The sequence below is a fragment of the Capricornis sumatraensis genome, chromosome 14, assembly GCF_032405125.1.
Source record: "Capricornis sumatraensis isolate serow.1 chromosome 14, serow.2, whole genome shotgun sequence".
Lineage (NCBI taxonomy): Eukaryota > Metazoa > Chordata > Mammalia > Artiodactyla > Bovidae > Capricornis > Capricornis sumatraensis.
In genome coordinates this window covers 59,015,333-59,034,548 of record NC_091082.1, presented here as the reverse complement: position 1 = coordinate 59,034,548, position 19,216 = coordinate 59,015,333, and the positions used below count along the sequence as shown (strand labels likewise).

The following is a 19,216-nucleotide window of genomic DNA, read 5'->3' as shown; positions in this document are numbered from 1 at the left end:
CCACAAAAACAGGGAAGTAGTTGGAGCTGATGCCTTTAAATATGAAAGTTCAGCTCCCAAAACATTGCTCGTTGCTCCAAGGTGAAAATCCACACATTTTCTTCTCCAATATTTGTCCTATTTGTGAGTTTATTTCCATACAGCATGCATGCACACATCCTGGGTACTCACTCACATGTGCTCTTACTTTCACGTGAGACACTATTTTTGTGTGTGTGTTTGTTGATTTATTATGAAGATAAGAAACTTGGTGTGTGCAGAGTTTCAAAGGTGCTTTGTCCACATCAAAGTCACCTGAGTCCTTTTCTCTGAAAGCCTGAAAAATCAAATTACACAACCAAGGATCACTACTTTCCCAGACGCTGTTCACAGGCAGCATATTGACAGAGGGCAGAGAAAAAGTCCTCATAACTGATGTTTAGGTGGGAAGGCAGAGACAAGCTCCATCACCCTGATATGCTAGGGCAGAAAGCCTAGTGTGCTGTCCTCAGACCAAACTTCAACACTAAGTCAGGATCAGGGACATCATTCAAACGAAATGGTCTAACATATCTGCATCCATATCTGTGGGTTTCTTTTGCTGCTGAACTACTAACTGGCCAGTCTTGAGCAGCTCTCATAGTATCTGCTTTTCCACCTTCTGGGGACAGCACTTTCGCTGCCGAATGGCAATCTTTGTCATGACTTTGCAAATTCTGCTAAGTATTTGGAACTATCTAAGTCAGTCCAGGTGTTCCTGATGTTGCTTTAAAACTTCATACATCAGCCTGGAATTATTTCTTTTGGCAATCCCCTGGTGGTCGCAGACGCTGATGCAAGAGGTGCGCGCGGCAGACCGCACCACCAAGCTTGCGGTGTCGGAGAAGCTGGGCTCCTGCTCCTCCTCGGTGATCACCAGGCTCACGTACACGCAGCTTCTCTAGGGAACGGCCGTCCGCGCGCTACGGCAGCCGCAGGTGGGCCGGCCGGGCCGGTCCCCTGAGCGGAGGCCGGTGGTCACGGCGGTTGCTGCCGGCAGCCGGGAGCTGGCGGAGCTGGCAGAGCTGGCGGAGCTGGGAGCTCAGCGGCGCTAGGACCTCGGCGGAGGCGGCGAGGCAGCGGCTCCGCCTGATCCAGTTCTAGGTGCCGAACCGCAAGCGGAGCCGGGAGCTGAGCTTGAGATGAGGTGCAAGCCAAACCGGGCGTGCTGCCACCCACAGCAGCAGCTCCTTACAGCCCGATCATGCTCTCGTGGCTCCCGGGCGTCCGCCGGCTCCCACCCCCGCGGCAAGCCAGCTTCCTATCCAGCAGTCGCCCAGCGTTCCCCGCCCCCTGCCCCCAAACCCGTTCTTTACACTTTCCACGCACCCTAACCTCTTTCTGCTGTCAGTACCTCACCTCGCCCCGCCACTCACAACTCCCCCACCCCCATCCCCGCCATCTCCTTCCATCATCAGAGTGATTGAACCGTGCAGACCTAGGTCTGCAGACCTGAGTTTGCACACCGGTTGTGCCGCTCTAGGGAGTTAATTTGAGTCCCAGTTTCCTTCTTTATACTTAGAACTCCCAGATTCTCTGGGACTTTCTTTTTCTTTTGGCCACGCCAGGCGGCATGTGGGATCTTAGTTCCCCGACTAAGGATAGAACCCCTGCAGATTCCTGCAGCACGGAGTCTTAACCACTGGACCGCAGGGAAGTCCCTCCTTTATAAAGTTACTAACAAGATAATGCTGCCTCCGCCAAACAGTTTTAATGAGTGAAGTATTGGAAAGGGCTTTGTAAGCTGCAAAGCTCCTTCCAGATGTTAGCTATATGGGTAAGATGTCCACCTAGCCCTCTGGATGGATGTCATCGCAAATAATTACTCGCTCTAGTCTTTACGAAACAAGAAAAAAAAAAGATTTGGGGGTATAAGTTTTGTAATTCACTTCCCTTAATAACATTAGGCAAGAGCTGAATCACACTCATGATTACAGCCTGGGCAAAAGCTTGCTAGAAACATTCTTCGACATTTTTAGCCAAAAAGTTGTTCATTCCTCAGTGTTCTCCCTCTTTTGCATCCCACACTCAGCCAACGACTGACTCAGTCTTAAGGGAGAAGTAGCATGAATTCAGCAACTTTGTATGTAGCATCTTCTTATATTCCTACACTGAGCCAGACTTCCTTAGATAAGAAGAGAAACTGGAACTGGAAATCTTCAAGAGACCTAATCAGGGGACTTTCCCTGGTGGCACAGTGGATAAGAATCCGCCTGTCAATGCAGAGGACGCAGGTTGGATCCCTGGTCTGGGAAGATTCCATGTGCCGTGGAGCAACTAAGCCCCTGCGCCACAACTACCGAGCCCACATACTGTAACTCCTGAGGCCCGAGTGCTCTAGGGTCTGTGCGCCACAACAGGAGAAGCCACCGCAATGAGAAGCCTGAGCACCACAAGGAAGAGTAGCGCCTGCTCGCCTCAAGTAGAGAAAGCCTGCACACAGCAACGAAGACTCAGGGCAGCCAAAAATTAATTTAAAAAGAGAGAGAGACCTAGGCAGAAGTTGCCAGAGATGTCATAAAGGGGATTCAGATATGAGGTGAGAGGCTGGAGCAGATCAGTACTAAGATCTCTTCCAACCGTAAATTTCGATGGAGAAGAGCTCCTGCCCTTGTGAAGCATACAATCTAATCAGGGAGATAGACGTGAAGAACATGTAGAGACTTCCCTGTCAGTCCAATGGGCTTCCCTGGTGGCTCAGGTGGTAAAGAATCTGCCTGCAATGCAGGAGACCTGGGTTGGATTCCTGAGTCAGGAAGATTCCCCTGGAGAAGGGAATGGCAACCTGATCCAGTATTCTTGCCTGGAGAATCCCATGGACAGAAGAGCCTGGCGGGCTACAGTCCAAGGAGTCACAAAGAGTTGGACACGACTGAGCAATTAACACTTGCTTTTTCCAGTGGTTAGGGCTCTGTGCTTCCACTGCATCAGGCATGTATTCCATTACTGGTCTGGGAACTAAGATCCCTGCAGGGCCAAAAAGAAAAAAGGTGAAGAGACAGTAAGGAAAAAGTCCTGAGCAGGAATGAGCATTGCCTATTTAATTACCATTGCAAGTATGTTAGTTGCTTAGTTGTGTCCGATTATTTGTGATCCCATGGACTGTAGTCTGCCAGGCTCTTCTGTCCATAGGATTCTCCACCCAAGAACACTGGAATGGGTTGCCATTCCCTTCTCCCAAGGATCTTCCCGACCCAGGGATCGAACCCAGGTCTCCTGCATGCCAGGCAAAGTCTTTACCATCTGAGCCACCAGGAAAGCCTACCACTGCAAGGAATGGTGACTGTTTTTCAACTGGGGGAGGCCTGTGGGTTTAACTCCTCTAGGAATCCTTGAAATTGTTGTTTAGTACCTAAGTCATGTCTGATTCTCTTGTAACCCCATGGACTGTGGCCTGCCAGGCTCCTCTGTCCATGGGATTCTCCAGGCAAGAATACTGGAGTGGGTTGCCATTCCCTCCTCCAGGGGTTGGAACTGACAGGTCTGGTTTAATAAGTCAGCAAATGTGACTTGGGATGACTAAAGCTGGAAGGCTTGGATTAGCTCACTGAGGAAAGGGTGGGTCCTTGCTCTGTAACTGCCAATCAGGGTGCGGAGATTTTAGAGCAGCAGCAGCGACACTGCCATTGCAGCAAGAGTACAGCCTGCTAGTGGGAAGCTAGAGGCGGCTACTTGTCATTGCTAATTGCTTTCTGAACAGTGTTGGGACATTGTAGAGCTCACAAACTCACACACACTCTTTGCTCTGTGAGGTACGCAGGATCATTTTTATCCTCATATTGTAGCTGAGCAATCTTAGTGAAATGCCTTACCATTTATTTAGTGAGGTACAGGCAATGGTGAGACCCACTTATCCTGACCTCCAGATAAGTGTGTGCCTGCTGGGTTGCTTTAGTTGTGACTCTTTGTGACCCCATGCACTATAGCCCTCCAGGCTCCTCTGTGCAGGGGACTCTCCAGGCAAGAATACTGGGGTGGGTTGACATGCCCTCCTCCAGGGGATCTTCCCAACCCAGGGATCAAACCTATGTCTCTCTCCTGCATTGGCAGGCAGGTTCTTTACCACTAGCGCCACCTAGGAAACCTCAGATGAGTGAAGTCGCTCAGACTCTTTGCAACCCTGTGGACTGTAGCCCACCAGGCTCCTCCGTCCATGGGATTCTCCAGGCAATAATACTAGAGTGGGTTGCCATTTCCTTCTCCAGGGGATCTTCCTGACCCAGGGATCGAACCCAGGTCTCCCACATTGCAGGCAGACGCTTTAACCTCTGAGCCACTAGGGAAGCCCTCAGATGAGTACTTGTTCCTTAAAGAAGATTGTCATGTGAATTTCAAGACTAATGTTAGAGTCAGGACTTTTTTTTTTTTTTTTTTTTTTTTTACACAGGAATATAGACTTTATTTCAGCAACTCTACTCTCTTGAGAGCCTGAATCTCTTTGGAAACTTTAAGTAACATTCACTGCATTTATCAAGGTTGCAAAGTGAAATCTATAAACAGCTCTGCATGCATATTAAGTCACTCAGTCATGTCTGACTCTTTGCCACCCTATGGACTGTAGCCCACCAGGTTCCTCTGTCCATGGAATTTCTCCAGGCAAGAATTCTCCAGGCTTTGCCCTCCTCCAGGGGATCTTCCTGACACAGGGATCAAGCTGGCATCTCTTGAGTCTTCTGCATTGGCAATCAGGTACTTTACCACAAGTGCCACCTAACAAAAACATCGTGACATTTGTTTGATCATACTATTGTTCATTGTTGTTGTTCTTTAGTCGACAAGTCAGATTTGACTGTTTGCAACCCCATGGACTATAAATAACCTAGCAGGGTACTCTGCCCATGGGATTTCCCAGGCAAGAATACTGGAGTGGGTTGCCATTTCCTTCTCCTAGAGTCAGGACTTTAAAAAGCTGATGTGTGTGGAGAAACTTCGTCATATCTCAACCCCCCAGTTTCCATTTCTAGACACACACAATGATGATAAAGTTAAATGTATTATTGCAAATGCAAGAATATTGCATTTGAATGTGTGCTCAGTCATTTAAGTCGTGTGTGACTCTTTGCGACCCCATGGACTGTAACCCGCCAGGCTCCTCTGTCCGTGGGATTCTTCAGGCACAAATACTGGAGTGGGTTGCCATTTCCTTCTCCAGGGGATCTTCCCAATCCAGGAATAAAATCTATCTGTCTCTCTTATGTCTCTTATGTCTCCTGCATTGGCAGACAGGTTCTTTACCACTAGGGCTTCCCTGGTGCCTCAGATGGTAAAGTGTCTGCCTGCAGTGCGGGAGACCTGGGTTTGATCCCTGGGGTGGGAAGATCCCTTGGATCTTCCACTTGGATCTTTACCACTAGTGCCACCAAATCAAATCCATGAATCTGGTAACTTTCTAGAACAGTGTGGTTTGGTAGAGATATAATTTGTTAAATCTTCTAGAAGCTACATTTTATAAATAAAAAGGTATAGAGTAAATTAATATATTTAATTCAATATATCAAAAATATTTTAAAAACTCATAATCACAATATATAATACTAATGAGATAGTTTAAATTCTAAGTCTTCAGAATCTGGTAAGTGTATTATGCTAATAAAACATCTTAATTTGAACTAGCCACATTTCAAGTACTCAATTTGACTTGTAGCTTGGACAGTCTTGGTCAGTGCAGTTCTAGAAGTAGAAATGCTAGTATTTGAGGCTGACCCCAACCTACTCCAGTACTTTTGCCTGGAGAATCCCATGGATGGAGAAGCCTGGTAGGCTAGAGTCCATGGGATCGCAAAGAATCAGACACGACTGAAGCAGCTTAGCACAGCACAGCACTGTGAAGTTGGCAGGCATCTTCTTGGGGACAAAATATCTTCTTATGTCCCTCATATCACACAAAACAAGCATGTCCTGGGTCATCCTTCAAGAAAAAAAAATGAAAACGAACTACAGTTTACTCAACTTTTTAAATTGTAAAAGATTACATTGGAAGGGCTCTCTGAGATGATCTAGTCCAAAAGTTGACAAGTTTCAGCCCTGGGTCATATCTGCTCACTGCCTGTTTTTTTTTTTTTTTTTTTTTCTGCATCTTGAAAGCTAAAAATTATTTCTGTGTTTTTTAAATAGTGACAGACTTTACTCTTTTGGGCTCTCAAATCACTGCAGGTGGTGACTGCAACCATGGAATTAAAAGACGCTTGCCCCTTGGAAGAAAAGTTATGACCAACCTAGACAGCATATTAAAAAGCAGAAACATTACTTTGCCAACAAAGGTCCATCTAGTCAAAGCTATGGTTTTTGCAGTAGTCATGTATGGATGTGAGAGTTGGACTATAAAGAAAGCTGAGTGTTGAAAAATTGATGCTTTTGAACTGTGGTGTTGGAGAAGATTCTTGAAAGTCCCTTGGGCAGCAAGGAGGCCTTGGGCAGTCAATCCTAAAGGAAATCAGTCCTGAATATTCATTGGAAGGACTGATGCCGAAGCTGAAACTCCAATCCTTTGGCCACCTGATGCGAAGAACTGATTCATTGGAAAAGACCCTGATGCTGGGAAAGATTGAAGGTGGGAGAAGGGGACAACAGAGGATGAGATGGTTGGATGGCATCACTGACTTGATGGACACGAGTTTGAGTGAGCTCCGGGAGTTGGTGATGGACAGGGAAGCCTGGCATCAATCCATGGGGTCTCAAAGAGTCAGACACAACTGAGTGACTGAACATTTTTAAATGGTTCAAAAAAATTGAAAAAAGAATAATGTTTCATGACATGTAAATATTATATGAAATTCAAAAGTCAGTGTCCATTATAAAGGTTTTTCAGAACACCTCCACCCTCACTTGTGTACATTTTGTCCATGGTTGCTTTTGAGCTACAACAACAGAGTTGTCACAATGATAAAATGACCTACCAAGCTCAAAGTAGTATTGACTGGCCTTTCACAGAAGACGTTGGCTGATCCCCTGCACTAGAGCAACCATTCCCATTCTATTGGTAGGGAACTGAGGCACAAAAGACGTGATAGGCCTGAGGGCACACCATCAGCCAGAGGTTGAAATGAGACCTCAGTGGTTAGTGTTCTTTTCACTATACCATCACATAAAAGACAGTGCCTGAAAGCTTCTCAATTTATCAGGACAATGACTGCTTGGTCCTTTTATGTGCCTGTCTGCTCCTCACCTGCAAGCCTAACCTAGGTTTTAGTAGGGGCCACTGCATCTGTGGTGCAGTAGTAAAGAATCTGCCTGCAATGCAAGAGACTCTGGTCTGATCCCTGAGTAAGGAAGATCCCCTGGAGAAGGAAATGGTAACCCACTCCAGTTTTCTTGCCTGGGAAATCCCATGGGCAGAGGAGCCTGGCGGGCTACAGTCCATGGTGTTTCAGAGTCGGACATGACTGAGTGACTGAGCACACTGCGTTGTAACCTTGAGAGGGCAGCACTGGCTAACGTGACTCCAGAGAGCAACCTTTCCAAGAAATGACCAAAATAGAGTACAGTTGTGTCTTTAGAAAAAAGAGAGAGAGAGAAAGAAAAAAAGCAGGTCAGAAAGGTCCCAAGTTGCTTTTGATGGTGACATGCATACATACTAGTACAGTGTTCAGTTCAGTTCAGTCGCTCAGTCGTGTCCGACTCTTTGCGACCCCATGAATCGCAGCACGCCAGGCCTCCCTGTCCATCACCATCTCCCGGAGTTCACTCAGACTCACATCCATCGAGTCCGTGATGCCATCCAGCCATCTCATCCTGGGTCGTCCCCTTCTCCTCCTGCCCCCAATCCCTCCCAGCATCAGAGTCTTTTCCAATGAGTCAACTCTTCGCATGAGGTGGCCAAAGTACTGGAGTTTCAGGTTTAGCATCATTCCTTCCAAAGAAATCCCAGGGCTGATCTCCTTCAGAATGGACTGGTTGGATCTCCTTGCAGTCCAAGGGACTCTCAAGAGTCTTCTCCAACAGCACAGTTCAAAAGCATCAATTCTTCGGCGCTCAGCCTTCTTCACAGTCCAACTCTCACATCCATACATGACTATGGGAAAAACCATAGCCTTGACTAGACGGACCTTAGTTGACAAAGTAATGTCTCTGCTTTTGAATATGCTATCTAGGTTGGTCATAACTTTTCTTCCAAGGAGTAAGCGTCTTTTAATTTCATGGCTGCAGTCACCATCTGCAGTGATTTTGGAGCCCCCCCAAAATAAAATCTGACACTGTTTCCACTGTTTTCCCATCTATTTCCCATGAAGTGATGGGACCGGATGCCATGATCTTCATTTTCTGAATGTTGAGCTTTAAGCCAACTTTTTCACTCTCTCCTTTCACTTCCATCAAGAGGCTTTTTAGTTCCTCTTCACTTTCTGCCATAAGGGTGGTTCCAGTCCAGCATTTCTCATGATGTATTCTGCACATAAGTTAAATAAGCAGGGTGACAATATACAGCCTTGACATACTCCTTTTCCTATTTGGAACCAGTCTGTTGTTCCATGTCCAGTTCTAACTGTTGCTTCCTGACCTGCATACAAATTTCTCAAGAGGCAGGTCAGGTGGTCTGGTATTCTCATCTCTCTCAGAATTTTCCACAGTTTATTGTGATCCACACAGTCAAAGGCTTTGGCATAGTCAATAAAGCACAGTGTAAGATATTAAAAAAAATTTTTTTTTGGACAAATTGCCAAAGGTGAGTTCAAGCTCAGAAAATATCCACATCTAGCTAGAATTGAAGGAAGGCAAATTGGTAGCAAAACCAAAGCAGGGATTTCAGAGAAAAGCACCCACACGTTAAAAAAAAAAAAAAAAAGCTTTCTGAGTATTGAGAGAAGAATAAGAGGAATAGTAGAGTGGGTTGCCATGTCCTCCTCCAAGAGGGGATCTTCCCAACACAGGGATCAAACCCAGGTCTCCCACGTTGCAGGCAGATTCTTTACTATCTGGTGGCTCAGACAGTAAAGAATCTGCCACCCACACATTAAAAAAAAAACAAAAACAAAAAAACCCAGTTCTACTTTCTGAGTATTGAGGAAACATGGAGAGGAAATTAGTCCTCCTGGAGCCTTAGGGACGGTTTAAGTAGGTGAGTGGTGCTTCTGACCCAGATTTGTACTTGTTTTGAAGGGGCTGAAGAAGAGCTTCCATCTCTTCATTTTGGTGAGGTCTAATCATAACATGTGGCTAGTGAGGTTTGCAGCCTAGTATGAGGTATTTAGTAAGTATAATTAATATTTGCAGAGGGCTATAAAACCCTACAGATTAAAAGGTGCCCTGTGGAAGATGCAAGATGGACTGGTGTGACTGTGAGGGCAGATACATTTCCGTGGGTGTCACTGCTGTTGTTTACTGAGGAGGCAGAGGGAAAAAGTAGGTTAAGGCCAGGTGGCATAGTCCTTCAACGTGACTCAGAACTGGGCCACATGAAACCTGTCTAGGCAGACTATCACATCAGATGGTCTAGAGAAATTTCCCCAAGAATGCATAAATCCTCAGAGGCAGAATGGTTAGCTTCATGACACATAATCACGCCTGGAAGAAATCTGGTGGGGCTAATTAGGAAGACACAGATGGCACTTCCGTCTTTACAAGGAAGGGGACTGAGTTGTACTACTCAGCAAATATTTTTCTCTGCCTGAGCTTGACTTCTGTGATTTTCGGAGATCTGAGCACTTTTTCTAAGTAATCGCAAAAGCCTGGGTAACAGCAGGAACTAAGCTAGTAGTCTAATTAAGCATCCCCATACTGCGATACTTTAAAACACTACTGGGAATCCCAGTGAGTTCCTAATGTCTAATTCCTAAATTTAATCCAAAGTGCTCCACTGAATCCTCTTGTATGACCTTTGTTAATTATGTAATATCTAATCACCAGTGATGATAAAAAATTGAAAACGATGGCATGAACTGATTCACTCTCCTGCAGGTATTCCATCAGGAACAAAGATTAGGGCATCTCCGAGGAATAAAACTTTAGCATATAGGAAATTGCTTTCAAACTCTAGCAATTAAGTATATTTTTAGTCCCTGGAATGATAAAAATATGGATGGAACTGCACTGAATGGGATTTTGTTGTTGTTCTTATTTTTTCCAGTTAGAATTTTGGTCCAGATCAATCCTATAACATGTGGGAAGACTTTACAGACTTACCATGAAAATAATCTGGTGACTTAGGGTACGTTAAGAAATCCTCAGCAGAAATATCATTAAGTTTAAATCTTTATTCTGTCACTAAGAAAAGCAAATCCACAACTCCAATACTGTATTTACTTTGGAAATTATAAACTACCAGGAAATAAAATAAAGACAGGAAGAAGGAAAAGAAAAACAGAGGTATTATACCACTCAAGTGCCCAGTACTGTAAATATAACGTGGAACTTACTTTACGACATTCACATAAAGCTAATTGACTTAGATGGCTTTGGTTTTCTGGCTTTTGTGTGTTTTTGTCAGTTCTGTAATGTTACATGGTTTAGAGGATCAAATCCTATTTCGTGTAATGTTGTATTCCATTTTTTAATTTCAAACCAGTTGGCAGAATCTTTAGGTACTGGTACAGTCCTCAAAGAGGGGGAAAAAATCCAACTTAACTGTGACTCTGTTTCCTATTTATATTGTATTTCTCATTTAAGAAGTCAAAAACTCAGTGGACTTTACTCTAAGTCTCCCTAGCATAATATCTTAGATTTTAATAGCATTTCTCAGATTACAAAGCACTTTCACATCCATTCTCTCCTTTCATTGGGTCTTCAAAACAACACTGTGGGTGGGTATGGCATGCATAGTATAGTTATTTAACAGCTTAATTTCCAAAAATTAATTCAATGAATATTTATTGAATGGCTACTGTTTGCCAGACACTTTTAGACAATGACCATTCAGTGGAAAATAAAACACATGAAGAGCCTGCCAAAAATGTTTGTGATTTGCCTAAGACTATAGAAAGTAAATCCAAAACCTTTGGATGGATGTACTGTATCATCATTTCCATCTTCAGCTGGAAAAATGAAGCACAGATAACTTACTGGACACTGTCTCTTAGTACTGTAGTGGCATTTCTTGTATAGATTTGCTCAACCACATCTGCTCGCCAGTATCTGCTCCCATACATTCCAGCCTCTGGTCTTTCACTAGATCAATTCTTTTATACTCCCATCTACAGTCAATTCCTTCACAGAGGCAATTCCTCTCTTCTACTTAAGGACATGTATCCAGTCAACTCTCTCCCACACACTGCCATTCTCTAATGTATCAAAAAAAAAAAAGATAAAATACAGTGTTGTTTCAAAAAAAATAAAAAAGTATTGTAATTTCTTCTGCCTTAAAAACAAACTTCTCTCAATCCCACTTCCCCCAGCCACTCACCCCTTACCAGTGACCACTCCATTTTTCTTCTTTCCTTTTGCAGCAAACTCCTATTCTCTAAGTTGTAAGTCAAATAAGTATTTATTGAACAGATGCAGAATAAATGAACTAGGAATGTTTCACACGAAGTTAAATAAGTTCAAGTATTCAGATGCCTTGTCACACACACACAAAAACTGGTTTTATATTTCTGCAAAAGGCAGAACTATACCCAATGGTTAGAAATATCCAGCATGATATTTGCACCAATAGTTTCAGTTTCTCCAATATAATGGATGCTAAGTTTTCCCTCGTAGCTCAATTGGTGAAGAATCTGCCAGCAATGCAGGAGACCTGGGTTTGATCTGAGTCAGGAAGTTCCCCTGGAGAAGGAAATGGCAACCCACTCCAGTATTCTTGCCTGGATAATCCCATGAACAGAGGAGCCTGGCAGGCTACAGTCCATGGGGTCGCAAGAGTTAGACATGACTTAGTGACTAAATCACTCACGCTTTTTCAAAGAGATGAGATATAGGGACTTCCCTGGTGGTCCAGTGGCTAAGATTCCAAGCTCTGAATGCAGGGGGCCGGAGGTTCAATTCCTGGTCAGGGAACTAGATCTCACATGTCATGACTAAGACCCAATGCACCCAAATAAATAAAAAAAAACAAATATTTTTTTAAAAAAACAAATGAGATATATATATTTTTTCCTTTAAGCAGGGGGTTCTCTGGTGGCTCAGCTGGTAAAGAATCTGCCTCCAGTGTGGTGAGACCTGGGTTCGATCCCTGGATTGGACGATCCCCTGGAGAAGGGAACAGCTACCCCACTCCAGTATTCTGGGCTTGAGAACTCCATGGACTGTACAGTCCATGGGGTCGCAAAGTGTCGACTTTCACTTTCCTTCCACTTAAAAAAATAGTATTCTTGGACCTTTCAAGGAAATAGAATTTTCATGGCCTATCCTCCACACCAGCAATTGAGGCACTCATACCGTCAGAAATATACCTTAACTGATTTGTTAAGGAAGTGCTCTTTTGTTCTCAGTTATATTTTCAGTGTCATGTCAGTGATTCTCAGAAGGTATGAGAAAAGTCTCACAAAGCAGATATATCAGAATCCCTGGAATTCTGATATTCCATTCTAGGGAGACAGTCTTCCTCAGCCCCTAAGTGAATCACTTACCAGTACAAACCAGTGTGAACTGATGGAAGTATAGTCTGTGCTAATATAAGGGAGTAACTAGAAAATATAAACTAAACTACATAATATACTAAGCTTCAACCAAATTGATATTTCAAAGTAGAAACTGTTTCAACAATTACTAGGCATAAATGTTCCAGGATAAAATATACATAGTAATTTATAGCTATGTTTTATCACATGTTCCAATAAGAATAATACAATAATACAATACACTAGGAATAAGATAATACACCTGAAGGTAAAAAAATGTTAATATCAGTATTTATCAGTACACAGGATTTTAAAGGTGGAGCTTGAGCCCAGGATAATAAACACATTTTCAAATAAAGCGCATAGCAAAACTAGATAACTGTTGTTCATTGGGGAACTAGAGCACGCTCCAATATGACAGGTGGAGAAAACTTACTAAAAGGAAACTTCTGGGACTTTTACAGTGGATGGGAATTCACCTGCAACTGCAGGGGACATGTGTTCCATCCCTGATCCAGGTGGATTCCACATGCTGCAGAACAACGAATGCCTGTGCGCCACAACTACTGAAGGCTTCCCACTTCAGAACCTGAACTCTGCAACAAGAGAAGCCACTGCAATAAGAAGCCCATGCACTGCAACGAAGAGTGGCTCTCTCTCACCACAGCTAGAGAAACCCCTGGTGCAGCAAAGAAGAGCCAGTGCAACCCAAAAAAAGGAAATTTCTGGGCACTTAATTTCTAGGGTATTACCAGTCTTGTGATGGAGTCAGTTTGTCATCATTGTTCTAATACTTTTACAGGAAATCCTACAAAAGCTGCAAAGTCATCGGTAATTATTGAAGTGCACACTTGAGAAACCAGGGTAAAGTCTGCCTTGTTGCGTTTCTAAGCACTGTGTGGCTGGCTGAATTGCCTCAGACCACTGGTGAGCATCAGTGCTTATATAAACGCAAGGAAAATCTCTGCTGGTCTTTGTCCTACTAACCAAATTCTTCTAAGTAATGACCAAATTCCAAGTTCTATTTTCAGATTTTGTAGGATAGTATTCTTTCCCAAAGAAATTGTGTATTACTCAGATTATTATGGAACAGATATGAGGCTAGCAGCAGACCACATCTTGGGAGTGTAACAATTCTTCCTGAAGCCTAAAGGTTTTGAGTTTCTGATTCTTGCACTGATCCAGGAACCTTTGAAGTTAACAGTACTTTGTACCATCATAGTCCCTAGCAACTCTCTCCAAATCCACTCCACTGTAGTACTCTCCACTGTAGTACTTTTCCAAAGGTCAGACTTCATATACTAATTTTTTTTTTCCTGCAACCCAGTCCAGTCATGCTTTTGACCCCTCTGCTCCACCAAAACCTCTCTTGCCAAGATCACCTCCATGTTGTTCCAAGGGTCAATTCTCAGGCCTCACCTTAACCTCTCAGCAGCATTCCACAGTTGATCACTTCCTCCTCCTTCAGATATTTTCTTAACCTAACTTCCGGGACACTATTCATCTCTTGGTTTTCCTCCTGCCTAACTGGTTTGTTCCTACACAGTTGCTCTGCAAGTTCTTTTCTTCTGAGACCTCTTAAGAGAGAAATGTCTCAGGGCTTTCCTGGTTCTCTTTCCCTCTGTAGCTACACTTATTCCCTTGGAGATGTCATTAAGTTTCAGGCTTTAAATGCCATTTATATGCTGACAACTCCCAAATACACAGACACAGATTATGCATTTTATATAATATCTTCAGAACTTCCTCCTGAACTAGAGATATCCAACAGCCTACCTAATGTCTCCATTTAAATTTCAAGTTGAACATGTTCCACACTGAACTCTTACTACTCCCCTGGAAAATAGTGCTATTTCAGATGATCGCAACGCAGTCTTTCTAGTTGCTCAGGTTAAAAACCTCAGGCTCACCCTTGACTCCCTCTTCTATTAACTATATATTCAACCCATCAAAAAGTCCTCTTGGATTTGCCTTCAAAAAAATCTATCCAGGATCCCTTAATCATTGACGTTCTCATGTTTCATTTGGATTACTGAAAGAGCCCCTTTCTAGACTTCTGCTTCTATCCTTGATCTTTTATTCTCAGTACTTCTCAAAACCTCAGTCATATCATGCAACAGCTCCACACCAATTAAAAGCCAAAGACTTCCCACTCTGGCCCACCAGGTTCTACAGATGTGCCTCTCACTCCCCTTACCTCTCTGACATCCATCATTTTCTATACTCTCTGCCTTGCTCACTTTGTTTCAGCCACAATGGTTTCCTGTGCTCCTCTTCAGGTGCCATCATGCTTCTACTTGAGTGCCTTTGGACTTGCTGTTTCCACTCCCTGGAAACTCTTGCCTAAATATCCACATAGTTTGCTCCCTTAGCTCCTTCAAGTCTTCAGTATTTTCTTGAGGCCTATATTTCATCATCTTACTGTTCCTATTATTTAATTTCCTTTTTATATTTATTGTCTCTTCTCCCTCTATTCCCCCATAGTAAGTTCCAAGAGAACAATGATTTGTTTTATTCAGTGATGTATCTTAAGCACTTGGAATAGGATCTGGCATAAGGTTGATTCTCAAAAACTATTTGTTAAACAAATAAAGATCTTGACTTTTAGAAATCTTTTAGATGAATTGTCTAACTGGACCATTTAAACTATGATGCCAAAATGATAAGCCTATGGGTTTCATATAATCCGCACAACTGTCAGGATAGTATCTTGTTTTAGGAATGACCATATGAACTCTGGCAGAACAAACAAATGTTGGGTTGTTCAGGAGTATTTATTTTTATAGATAGGCTTCTATTTTTCTAAAAAATACAGTTAGTGGCAGGGATTTGTTCTTTGAACTCCAATACTTCGTAAGTGCTGAACTTCTGAGTTTTGCCTCAGAAAGGAAAGGACTATTACAACATGTGGGAGTGCTTAACTACTGCCAAAAATATTTGGAAAAACTTCCCATAATACTAAGTCTTTAAAGAAGATTATTCATCTTTTCCAGGAAAAGGTTACTATTGTTTTAAATTTGCTCCTATGCTAGAGTTTGGCATGAAAAGCTGGCCTTTCCTGGAACAATAGAGATATTTAATATTTCTGTATGTTGTCTGGAAAAGGTGCACACAAGCTTCGTCAAATGCCAAAAAATAAAATCAAAGGCTTGAGCCCAAGGGGCCTAGAACATAGCACTCAATTCCACACTGGCTGTCTTAAGGATCCGAGTATAATTAATGGTTTTGGTTAACACCTAATCTCTTTCAGGGAACACAAACTGGTACAAATTAATTCAGAACCTGTTTTAGAATAAAAAAGAAAAACTAAAGGAACAATGGACTGGTAATCCTGGAATTCACTAATCCTGCCTGGTTTGACAAAGTGAAGAGACCCAGGAAAATACATATACAGAAGTATTTTTACTACTTGGGCAGATCATGAGACTATGATAAATTGGAAAGTGTTTTGAGGCCAACAAGGGAAGGAGTGGTGTTATTCCTGGATTTCTGTTCTACTGTTTTCCAAATGTATGACACTGGCCAGGACAGATGAACAGTGCAACATACCACTTACTTTTTAAATGATAAACTATTTTTTAGAGCAGTTTTAGGTTCACAATAAAATTGCAAAGTACAGAGCTCCTTGACATCCCGTGCCCTCAACACACAGCTTCTCCAACTACCAACAGCCCACACCAGAGCAATATATTTGTTACATTGACACATCATCACCCACGCCCACAGTTTACATAAGGGCTCATTCTTGGTATTGTAAGGTCTGTGGGTTTAGACACATGTATAATGACAGGTATCCACCACTGTAGTATTATACTGAGTAGTTTCACTGCCCCAAAGAGCCCCCTGTTCCTTGCAAATTCATTCATTCATTCCCTCCCCCCTGCGTGCATGCTCAGTCATGTCCAACTCTTTTTGACCTGCCAGGTTTCTCTTGTCCATGGTATTTTCCAGGCAAGAATACTGGAGTGGGTTTCTAGGCCCTCCTCTGCAGGATCTTCCTGACCCAGGGATCAGAGATCGAAACTACATCTTAAGTTTCCTGCATTGGCGGGCATATTCTTTACCACTACTGCCACTTTGGGAACCACTGATCTGTCTTTGTTTTGTCTTTTCTAGAATAGTTGGAATATTATAATACATATAGATATTACCTATGCTTAAGAAAATATGAATTGCAAACTTTTTTTGTACAAAAAGGATGTGCTTTTTGTGTTAAATGTAATAGCAAATGGGAAGTAAATACTCGTTTTATAAATTTAAAAAATTCTAGGTTATTAGAATTGTTTAAACAGATACTTCTGTATCTGTATAAAGTGAAAGAAAGGTTGTTCAATCGTTCTCTGAATTTCAACTGCTTGGCTGATTAGGGGTGTGATATTTTGTTTGCATTACTAGGATAGCACATTCTAATTCCCCAATAATACTAACAGTTTTATACTATTCAATTTTCGTTGTGCAGGCAAAAAGTAATAGCTTTCAAAAACAATACATTTTTAGTAAAGCAACTATTCTCGAATATAAAATAAAAAATATATTTCATAAGCTCTCACCATCAAAAGAACGTACACTATTGTGCTTTACAGAATCTTGGGTATTAAAAAAAATCAAAACTCTATGCAGTGGTTTTAGTTGTACTGAACCTGAAATAAAACTTGGACTTTAACACTCACTTCTCAGATGTTTCTTTCATCTGGAAGCCATCAAATACTGATCTATTCCTTCAACGACAAATATATTCTTTACATTTTCATCCATCATTATATATTAACCCCCCGGTTACTGAAACAGATAACCGCCTATAATTATATGTAGTAGGGGGGAAAAAAAAGAAAACTACTATATCTGTAACACCAAAAAAATTTTAGCCGGAAAGGCTGGCTAAATTATGAACACATGTTACTGTACTCGTTCTTTTTTTTGAACTCATGCTACTGCGGGGGGTGGGTGGAAGATTGCACAAAATTAAACAGAAATACCTCACGCAAAAAGCAAGTCGAGAAGACAAATTTAGTAGCATTACTCTTTAATTTCCTGACTTTGGTGATTTTGGAGTCGCAAAGTTGAGATCACAATGCCAAGATTAATATTTAAATATTTCCCTGGCTGTCAGGGAAACAGCTCTTTCAGAATTTGAAATCATACTTGAAGGTAAAGGAGATTTTATTGAGTCAATGTTATTTATGTATTCATAAAGGATTTTAAAAAGTTAAATGGACTATATCCTCAACCGACAGAAATAAGCCATTCCAATCTATTGTTTCAGTTTACAGCTCAGATATAAATAAGGGGCTATAAAACCTGATCTGAAAATAGTTGCGCAGTGCGTGCTTCACAGGCAGCCAATGAAAAGCAACGTCTCGCTTCTGTGGCTGACAGCACTCTAAAGACACTACTTTTTTTTTTTTAAAGAGACCGACCTTTTTGTTACCCTGTCGTTTAGCACCTTTGTTGGGTCTCCCAGCTCCGCAGTTTAATTTCCATCTGCTGAACGCCACTGCGGTTCAAGGCATTGCATTCCAGCAGGCTTAGTGCTCCTAGCAGCACAAAGCTGCAGAAAGCGCCTTTACTCTCAAGGTGAAATGACAGCTTCCCACGCTCCAGTTCTGAGCACTGCCTCGTAAAACTGATCCTTTTCACATAGCAAGTGCTGGGGTGAGAGATCCCACTTTTCAAGGGTTTAGAGGGCAGGAAGCACTTAGGACTCAGTGTACGCCTCTCGATGCTTTTCAGAGGTTCACACGCCGCGTGCTCACCCGGCGCGTGTCCGGGGCGGGTTGCGACAGAGCCTGAGCCCAGCCAGAAGAACGTAGGCGAAGAACAAAGGCGACCCGCCCGCCTTCGCTCCCAGGAGCAGCCCGGCGCGCGGTCGCCGGCCCCGCCCCCCACAGCCCTGCACCCGCGGCTGCGCGAAATGGCGGCCGAACCACAAAATGGCAGCCAGGCCAGGCCCCGAGCTGGCGCTGGCGAATAAAAGGCGCAGCGGACCCCTCCCCCCAGCGCAGCGATGCCAGCTCGAGCTTCCTCTTCATAGCAGTCCGCCCGGCTCTCCTCAGGCACTGGCGCGCCTCCGTGGCCGCATGGAGACCCCCGCCGGCCTTCCCACGCCGCCTCTCAAGTCCAAACGACGCGTCGCCTTTGTTTTTCCAAACGGCCCCCTCTTCAGGAGGCTCTTACTGAAGGGGGTACAAACTGAAAAGAACTGAGCGTTGCACACCTGCAGGGCTACCCTTGCCCTCCCAGGACGCCCATTAAGCTGGGAGCGGGGCGGCGGGAGCACCTCATTCCTGGGGTCTCCACACTCGCAGCATTAGCTTCAGGTTGCCAAAGACAGGAAAGGGGGATCAAAGAGGCCTCCAAATTCGGGGAAATTAAGGAAATGGGGGGCAGAGCCGCAGACCAGTCCTTCGCCAGCCACGTCGAATCCCAACGAAGCGTCCACACCCCAGCGCGCAGCAAACAGCCGCCGGTGGCTCGTAGCGCGCGGGCATCTCCAGAGCCCCATGTCGGCTTTGGCTCCGCCACGCAAACATCCAGTGAGCGTTTTAGGCTTTTCACCACATTCCCCTCTGCCCTCTCCCTTCTCCCTGTGTTGAGGGGCCTGGGGGCTGGGCACGGGAAGAGGAAGGAGCAGCTGCTGTGGTCCCCATACTTTTTCCCCTGGCGTGAGGGTCTCGGTGGGCTTGGGCTTTTCTTTGGTCGTGGCTTGATAG

At 43.6% G+C, this 19,216-nt stretch overlaps 1 pseudogene; it reads right to left on the bottom strand.

Moving 5' to 3' along the window:
• Positions 1-347: 347 nt before the first annotated feature.
• LOC138090258 (dehydrodolichyl diphosphate synthase complex subunit NUS1 pseudogene) lies at positions 348-19,008 on the bottom strand (annotated as a pseudogene).
• Positions 19,009-19,216: the final 208 nt, after the last annotated feature.